This window comes from Littorina saxatilis, linkage group LG4 (assembly GCF_037325665.1).
Source record: "Littorina saxatilis isolate snail1 linkage group LG4, US_GU_Lsax_2.0, whole genome shotgun sequence".
In the NCBI taxonomy this organism is placed as follows: domain Eukaryota; kingdom Metazoa; phylum Mollusca; class Gastropoda; order Littorinimorpha; family Littorinidae; genus Littorina; species Littorina saxatilis.
Genome location: NC_090248.1, coordinates 43,503,738 through 43,512,985, shown reverse-complemented (window position 1 = coordinate 43,512,985; position 9,248 = coordinate 43,503,738). Strand labels below are relative to the sequence as shown.

The 9,248-nt window shown below is 41.6% G+C and overlaps 1 protein-coding gene across 1 annotated transcript in view; it reads right to left on the bottom strand.

Annotated features, from left to right (window-relative positions):
• Positions 1–7,041: 7,041 nt before the first annotated feature.
• LOC138964813 (leukocyte surface antigen CD53-like) overlaps positions 7,042–9,248 on the bottom strand; it is a gene marked incomplete in the record, with an annotated part of 102,661 nt that continues 100,454 nt past the window's right edge. Inside the window, 1 exon segment of the mRNA XM_070336852.1 lies at positions 7,042–9,248. This exon segment is cut by the window's right edge and continues 1,484 nt beyond it.

Here is a 9,248-nt window from a genome sequence, read left to right as displayed (position 1 = left end):
TATCAGTCGATTCTGTTATTTATAGAATGCGTGGGTGAATCAAATACTGGTTTTTTTCTGAAAGTTAAATAAGGTAAACACTATACAACATGAAAACACGCTTCAAGAGACATCGACTCTCTCTTTGTTTTGGTCAACAAATATATAGAAAAGGAAAGAAAGGAAACCATCAAAATAAAACAAACAGAAAGAGACATTTTCTTTGAGACAAGAGCTCGTTATCTACTTAATTATCTATACCTGTTTTTACATTTAGTCAAGTTTTGACTAAATGTTTTAACATAGAGGGGGAATCGAAACGAGGGTCGTGGTGTATGTGTGTGTGTGCGTGCGTGCGTGTGTAGAGCGATTCAGACCAAACTACTGGACCGATCTTTATGAAATTTTCCATGAGAGTTCCTGGGATTGATATCCCCGAAAGTTTTTTTCGTTTTTTTGATAAATGTCTTTGATGACGTCATATCCGGTTTTCGTGAAAATTGAGGCGGCACTGTCACGCTCTCATTTTTCAACCAAATTGGTTGAAATTTTCGTCAAGTAGTCGTCGACGAAGCCCGGACTTCGGTATTGCATTTCAGCTTGGTGGCTTAAAAATTAATTAATGACTTTGGTCATTAAATATCGGAAAATTGTAAAAAAAAAAAGTTTTTATAAAACGATTCAAATTTACGATCATCTTATTCTCCATCATTTTCTGATTCCAAAAACATATAAATATGTTATATTTAGATTAAAAACAAGCTCTGAAAATTAAAAATATAAAAATTATTATCAAAATTAAATTGTCGAAATCAATTTAAAAACACTTTCATCTTATTCCTTGTCGGTTCCTGATTCCAAAAACATATAGATATGATATGTTTGGATTAAAAACACGCTCAGGAAGTTAAAACGAAGAGAGGTACAGAAAAGCGTGCTAACCTTCTCAGCGCAACTACTAAACCGCTCTTCTTGTCAATTTCACTGCCTTTGCCATGAGCGGTGGACTGACGATGCTACGAGTATACGGTCTTGCTGAAAAATTGCATTGCGTTCCGTTTCATTCTGTGAGTTCGACAGCTACTTGACTAAATGTTGTATTTTCGCCTTACGCGACTTGTTTGTTAGTCATAATGAAAATGTTGCTCAATTTTGCTTGTAAAATGCTACATATGTATTCCATTATAAATGTTTTCTTTACTTTTTTTTCTCTCTGTGTGTTTTTGTTCCTTGATAGACATGCAAAGCACACAATCAAAAAACCGAAACGTGACATTCAGTGATTCACTGATCTTTGACCCAGCGGTCTTTTAAGTAAACAGATATATAAACACTTATAATACCGAAAAAAAATGTATAGTCTGACAAATTGTCCAGAAACTAGCTCAGAAGACACAAGCATGACAACCTTTCTTGGTTTTTTATTCAGAATTTTGGAACTTTGGCAGTCAATTTGTTCTTGTATTTCTATAAAGTACAACCTTTTTTTTCGACAATATAGATACAAAGCAACATTGTAATTGTAAACATATTTTAGAGCGTGTCCATAAGCATTTTGCTTGTTATCGTTCTTTATGTTGTTTGTGTGTGTGAAACGATTGTATACATCAACACAAGTAAATAAAAACACGCTAAAACCATTAAAAAAAACAAACCCATTGTAATGAACACTCAACTTACCCGTTTTGTTCAGAAGAAGAAGAAATGTGGAGAAGGTAGTATGTCGCTTGCGGGGCCAGAAGTGAGCGTAGTAGAATCAGTGTGAGAATCAGGAGAGATCTGACCACATGACCCTTTTGTATCTCCGTCACAAAGGTCAGGACAATCGTAGAGAATGGTGTTGCGGACCCATTCCTTCGACCGCCAGGAATAACTTGAAATGTTGCAATCGCGGTTCTAGGGCAGGTAACATGATGGCGGTTTTAGCGTTTGAAATAGGTTACTTAGTCTCAGTTTGGAACTTAGCGTATGTGTTGAGAAAAGAGAGAGAGAGAGAGAGAGAGAGAGAGAGAGAGAGAGACAGACAGATAGACAGACAGACAGACAGAGAGCGAGAGAGACAGAGACAGAGAGAGAGACAGAGAGAGAGAGACAGACAGAGACAGAGAGAGAGGGAGAGAGAGACAGACAGACAGATAGATAGACAGACAGACAGACAGACAGAGAGCGAGAGAGAGACAGAGAGAGAGACAGAGAGAGAGACAGAGAGAGAGAGAGAGACAGACACACAGAGAGACACACACAGAGAGAGAGAGAGAGAGAGAGAGAGAGAGAGAGAGAGAGAGAGAGTGTGAACGAGCGAGGGTCTTTGTGTCTGTAATAGTTTTTGCAGAATTGAAAAGTTATTGCTTTTTTGCCGTTTTTACTACCCTATGGGACTGTGTGGAACGCGGTTACATTTGTAGATTGGACTGGTACTGCGTTATACTTGTGTAACAGTTAATATCTAACTTATCCAAAGTCAACTTCATACAGGTTATCATTTCTTCGAATTAATGGGTTGTCGTTTTCTCTAAACTTCCATATTTAAACAAAGGAAAACGTGAAAAACGTATAAACAGTACTGGATTTGTTATCGTTCTTCTGTTGATTTATTTTTTCACAGGAAATAATAATTATTTGAAGACTGATGATATTAACTTCCCCTTTTGATGGTACAGTACGTCGGTAATACATACGACTGTCCATTTTGTGAATAGTTTAAAAGTCTTGTTTGAAAGTCAGATTGTGAGAACATTCTCATTTGATCCAAAATCGTTTTACAAACCTCTGCTAAGCAGACCCTTCGTGCAACCGGCCACCTGTTGGAGATATACCAAGTTGATGTTGAAAGTTACCTGACAATCTATAGGTACTCCCACATATCCTGGTTAAAATCAAGGTACGACATAAATAAAATAATTAACTAGTGAGCACATCTTAAAAAAACCAACCCACACAGATCAACTGTTCAACTGTTTTGTTATCGGAATGTGTATTGATTATCCTTTTTAGAACGTGTCCATAAGCAGTCTGCTTGTGAACCTTCTTAATGTTGTTATTGTTTGAAACGTGTATCAAAGAAAAATGAATAAAACACGCTTAAACCAACTGTACAACAACTATCCTCAATAACGCTGGTCGAATTCCTACATATCCAGGTCTAAATCAGGCATAACTTGCAAAGGTGCGACAGAAATAAATTAATGAACTAGTGGAAACAACTAAGGAAAAAAGCACACACACACGACCCACTGTATATCAATGATCCTCATTCACACAGGTCGACATGCGAGAAAACAATACGTGTGGAACGGACGGAGATTTAAGAAACGAAACGTTGGGACGTTTCGTTTTGAAGTTGTGGTAAACGTCATTATTTCGGGGGTCTCTCGCTGGAAAGGTGAAGGTCAACTGAAACGGAACGTGGAACGTCAAAACGCAGTCACGTTTTCCACCCCCAAAAAACGAACAATATTTCGTCAACTTTTGTGAGTATTTTTGCACACTAACAGTTTTATTTGTTGGCCATTTTATGCATTGCTAGATTCATCAACCCTTTCACAGTCTTTCAGCGCTGAGAATGTGTTCATTGGAGGTAGACAACTGTTGTGAACTGAAATATTTTGAAGGGTGCTGATCCTGGTACATTTATCCAACTTCATGGTGAGAAAGCAAATGGCGAAGCAGAAGTAGGTCATCGCATCGAATTTTTATTCTGGCTTCGTATGTGATCAGGTGCATGAATTGAAAAATGTGAAGCTCTTGTGCGTGCAATGCGAGTATGTCAATCCTTTATTGACTCGTGGAGTTGAAATTATGCCATGCCCAGTCAGCGGATCATATCCTGCCATGCCCGGCCTTTCATTCCGAAACGAAACGTGAATACATCTAAATCTTGTCTGCGGCCTATGCCGTCTCGTTACACGTTCCGTTTCGCGGGGTGACTCATTCACCAAACGAAACGAGCTGCAAAACGAAACGTGCTGTTTCTTAAATCTCGCTATTGGGAAATTATCAAAGTACTGTAGTATCCTTGTAATGCAAGTGTATGTAGTGTAGTGGTCTTAAAGGTATACTACTGATCTGACCGTTTTCCCCCTCCGCTGCCAGCTGTACGGAGGAAAGGAGGACCTGGGGAAGACAGTATCATTTGTCTCGCTGTCCGGTCTTACAGTTTTGACGTGTGATCGACAAGAAGAAGAAGAAGAAGAAGATCTGACCGTTTGAACGGAGTTTCTGGCAAATTTGACGAAATTGAAGAATGGGGAAACTCCTGTGTTTTAATCTAGACGCACACGGCATGATGTGTGTGAACGAGCATGTAGACCTGTCCAGGATGTTACACGGGGTGTGAACGAGCATGTAGACCTGTCCAGGATGTTACACGGGGTGTGAACGAGCAAGTAGACCTGTCCAGGATGTTACACGGGGTGGAACGAACATGTAGACCTGTCCAGGATGTTACACGGGGTGTGAACGAGCATGTAGACCTGTCCAGGATGTTACACGGGGTGTGAACGAGCATGTAGACCTGTCCAGGATGTTACACGGGGTGGAACGAGCATGTAGACCTGTCCAGGATGTTACACGGGGTGTGAACGAGCATGTAGACCTGTACTGTCCAGGATGTTACACGGGGTGTGAACGAGCATGTAGACCTGTCCAGGATGTTACACGGGGTGGAACGAGCATGTAGACCTGTCCAGGATGTTACACGGGGTGGAACGAGCATGTAGACCTGTCCAGGGTGTTACACGGGGTGGAACGAGCATGTAGACCTGTCCAGGATGTTACACGGGGTGTGAACGAGCATGTAGACCTGTCCAGGATGTTACACGGGGTGGAACGAGCATGTAGACCTGTCCAGGATGTTACACGGGGTGTGAACGAGCATGTAGACCTGTCCAGGATGTTACACGGGGTGAAACGAGCATGTAGACCTGTCCAGGATGTTACACGGGGTGGAACGAGCATGTAGACCTGTCCAGGATGTTACACGGGGTGGAACGAGCTTTTAGACCTGTCCAGGATGTTACACGGGGTGTGAACGAGCATGTAGACCTGTCCAGGGTGTTACACGGGGTGTGAACGAGCATGTAGACCTGTCCAGGATGTTACACGGGGTGGAACGAGCATGTAGACCTGTCCAGGGTGTTACACGGGGTGGAACGAGCATGTAGACCTGTCCAGGGTGTTACACGGGGTGGAACGAGCATGTAGACCTGTCCAGGATGTTACACGGGGTGTGAACGAGCATGTAGACCTGTCCAGGATGTTACACGGGGTGTGAACGAGCATGTAGACCTGTCCAGGATGTTACACGGGGTGGAACGAGCATGTAGACCTGTCCAGGGTGTTACACGGGGTGTGAACGAGCATGTAGACCTGTCCAGGATGTTACACGGGGTGGAACGAGCATGTAGACCTGTCCAGGATGTTACACGGGGTGTGAACGAGCATGTAGACCTGTCCAGGATGTTACACGGGGTGTGAACGAGCATGTAGACCTGTCCAGGATGTTACACGGGGTGTGAACGAGCATGTAGACCTGTCCAGGATGTTACACGGGGTGTGAACGAGCATGTAGACCTGTCCAGGATGTTACACGGGGTGTGAACGAGCATGTAGACCTGTCCAGGATGTTACACGGGGTGTGAACGAGCATGTAGACCTGTCCAGGATGTTACACGGGGTGTGAACGAGCATGTAGACCTGTCCAGGATGTTACACGGGATGGAACGAGCCGTTCGCTTGGACACATACCATTTTACACTCACCTGGCTGCTTTATGTGCAGAGTGAAACATCTACAAAGAATGCAGATCATTTTGGGCGTACGTAAGACAGTTCAACCTCAAAAATAATTATTGAACTCAGCGCTATGCGCTTCGTTCAATAATGAATTCTCTCGATTTGCTCTATAAATCCCTTAGTGCACTGGGATGTCTCAATAACTTAAATGATATGTTGGTTTAGGGTAACGTGACCAAACAAGATTTTTTTTAATTTTTAAATTTTTATTTAGTCGATTTTAAAGGAGGTTACTACCCTTAGTCACGGTATGGTTCGCAAAGTGTGCCAAAAGTTGTTTTTTTTGTTGTTGAGAAAATGAAAAAAACGTTTTAGGGTCGGCGGGAAAAAATAGGGTCGGTCGGGTTACCCTAAACCAACATATATTTTGATTTGGCCTAAGGTGGTTCACAAAGACCAGAAGGTATCTTAAAAGCACCATGGAGTGCATAAAGTCAAAGCCAAAGATAAGCACACAGTTATTTGGGTTAATTAGTCAACGGTTCGAACTTACTGGGATGGACATTCTTACCTATCGCTGTTTTGTTCTTGTTTCTCCTTTTCGTCTACGTCGTATGCGTGTTTTTACCTCTATCGATTCATAATGAGTAGTTTTACTGTTTTTCCCACTTTGTGTGTGTGTGTGTGTGTGTGTGTGTGTGTGTGTGTGTGTGTGTGTGTTAGTGTGTGTGTGTGGGGCTGTATATATATATATGTATGTGTGTGTGTGTGTGTGTGTATGTGTGTGTGTGTGTGTGTGTGTGTGTGTGTCTGTGTGTGTGTGTGTGTGTGAGTGTGTGTGTGAGTGTGTGTGTGTGTGTGCCGTGCGCGTGTGTGCGTGTGCGATTGTGCGTGTGTGTGAAATCCATTTCGATTAAGAAACCAGAACATGAGTTTTGAAAGTCTTATGCGTAAGGCAACCCACCTGATTCATGCGAAATCGGAAAGGAATGCACACGAAAATGATGGACACACCTGAGATCAAGGGAAAGAAAGCGTTGCACGTTGCATTTTGTTCACAAAGAAGGGAGGCAATTTTGTCAAATAGCACTCTATCGGGAAACGTTATGATCTCCCTTTGAACTCTGTTGGTGTTTTGACTTCAACGTGTACTGCTTTGTTTGAGCGGAATGTATGTGGGGAAATTATTCATGCCAATATGTAAAGCGGGGGGGGGGGGGGGTATGTGGGTGGCTGGGCACGCATACACGCAAACACACACACACACACACACACACACACACACACACACACACACACACACACACACACACACACACACACACATTGATGTGCCACAAAATCTTTAATCTGTACAAAGCACAAGTACCTGTCATATGAATCTACAATCATGCAGCCACAGTCAAAGAACAAAAGACCCCGCAGTCGCAACAAACCACCGCATATAACACAGCCTTCTTTTCAATTAAACCAATATTGTCCATCAGAGAGAGGAGGACAAATTGGAGTGAAATGGATGGAGGCTGTGCATTTAAAACTGTTCTGCTTGCAATTACAGATCTGTACAGGCGTTGACAATAAGCTGTGCACAATAGTGTTTGCCAATACTTATCGGTTCAGATTTGAAACTCATCTATACATTTTTAGAAATGAGCCTTGATTTTTCTTGAAAAAAGAATTGTCTATGTTCAAATGTAAACAGGTTTTAAATCTGTATTAGCTCCACTTTAAAGAGAAAAGGCACAGAATTAAATATGAACCTTAAAAACCATGACTGGCCTGAAAGTATACATGTACATTATTGTGATTAGAGAACGAACTGTTTGGGGGACATTGCAGTTGACAGCTGCGTTTATATGAAGAAAAAAAAGGATTTTTACAATGGTCAGTATCTCTTTAAAACGGTCAAATAGTTTTTTCATTGTTCAAGTTCTTTAACAGTTCACGCATACAAACATGACATGGTGCTAAATGCTGAAAACATACATAATACAAACATGTCACATATGCGAAATGCTGAAAACAATTATTCATCACATGCACCCATCACTAACGATCTGCAGTCATGAACTGAATGTCTACGATTTGTTTTGTACAGAAATGACTAGAATATAACTCTTGCTCCTAGATTTCGTTCATGATTATTTTACACAGCTATGTTATAGTGTATAGTGATTCAACTGAGCACAATATGAAAACATACTTCAATTCAATCATGTGTATAGGTTAAAGGCAATATCAAGCATTTTCATCTTGTCCTTATTATAAAAAAAATGAACTACGCCACACAGACAAGTAAAGGTTAAAACGGGAACAATAGATTTATAAATATGGCAGATAGGTTTATCGAAGGATAGGATTCCTTAATAAAATATCAAGGATAACAAAATACAAACAGGATTTCATTTAAAGATATTCTTACTTGCACAAATGCGTTAAGAATGAAGAAGAAGACATTTGAAATAAGCCCAATTTACACCGCTCTCGTTTCTGGCTATAATACAACTCGCTTAAATCCAGGGGGCATGGGGGTGAGGCTGTGGGAAGAGCGGGGGGGGGGGGGGGGGGGGGTTGTTGAGTCACTGAAACGAAGCTGGACAAGGGGATAACAAAATTACCAATGGCAGGAGGCACTAAAATGGAACAAGAAAGTTAACAGTAATGATACTCGTTGAATCTTGTGGGCCATTTTTTTCTTCTTCTCAAAGAAATATACATACTGTACAAGCGATAACAGTGTCTAATTTAAATTGGTGTATATGAATCGGGTAACACACATACACGCACACAGGCAATAAAGCACGCACGCACCTACCAGCCCGGGGGAAGTGGGGAGGGTATGAATACCTCTCTTGCTTACTGACATTGTTTAGTTCAGACACATACACACGGTCAGTGACATTTCAAAATGACACTAAAGCCATCTATATTTACACATAAACAGGATTTCAATTTTTTATTATTTGTTTAATTAAAAGACGACCTTGAACAAGGCGATGCCCGATAAACATGACAATGGATGACCGACAGAAGTGAGGCGTCGGGGGATAGAGGAGATGAGAGGGATAGGGGGGTGGGGGTGGGCAGCTAGGCTATGGAGAGTGAGGGAAGACATTCGCAATGGGTTGAATGCAATCATATTTCAATATGGGTTCATTGTCTCAAAATATTGACAAAACTGTTCGCATGGACGTTCAGTCTTACTTTCATGCAATCCAATTAACACAAGCTATTACACCAAAAATGTACACAAGGATCTGTACTATGTTTTTGTCGGAGTACAGATGCAATGCTTATGTTGTTTCTTTAACGATGAGCATGGTCTCGATCGCTTTGTTACATCTGCAGAACTATGAGCTATGTGTGTGTGTGTGTGTGTGTGTGTGTGTGTGTGTGTGTGTGTGTGTGTGTGTGTGTGTGTGTGTGTGTGTGTGTGTGTGTGTGTGTGTGTGTGTGTGTATGTGTGCGTGTGTGTCTCTGTGTGTCTGAGTCTGTGTTGTGTGCCCGCGCGAGCACGTGTGTTTGTATGGTTGTGTC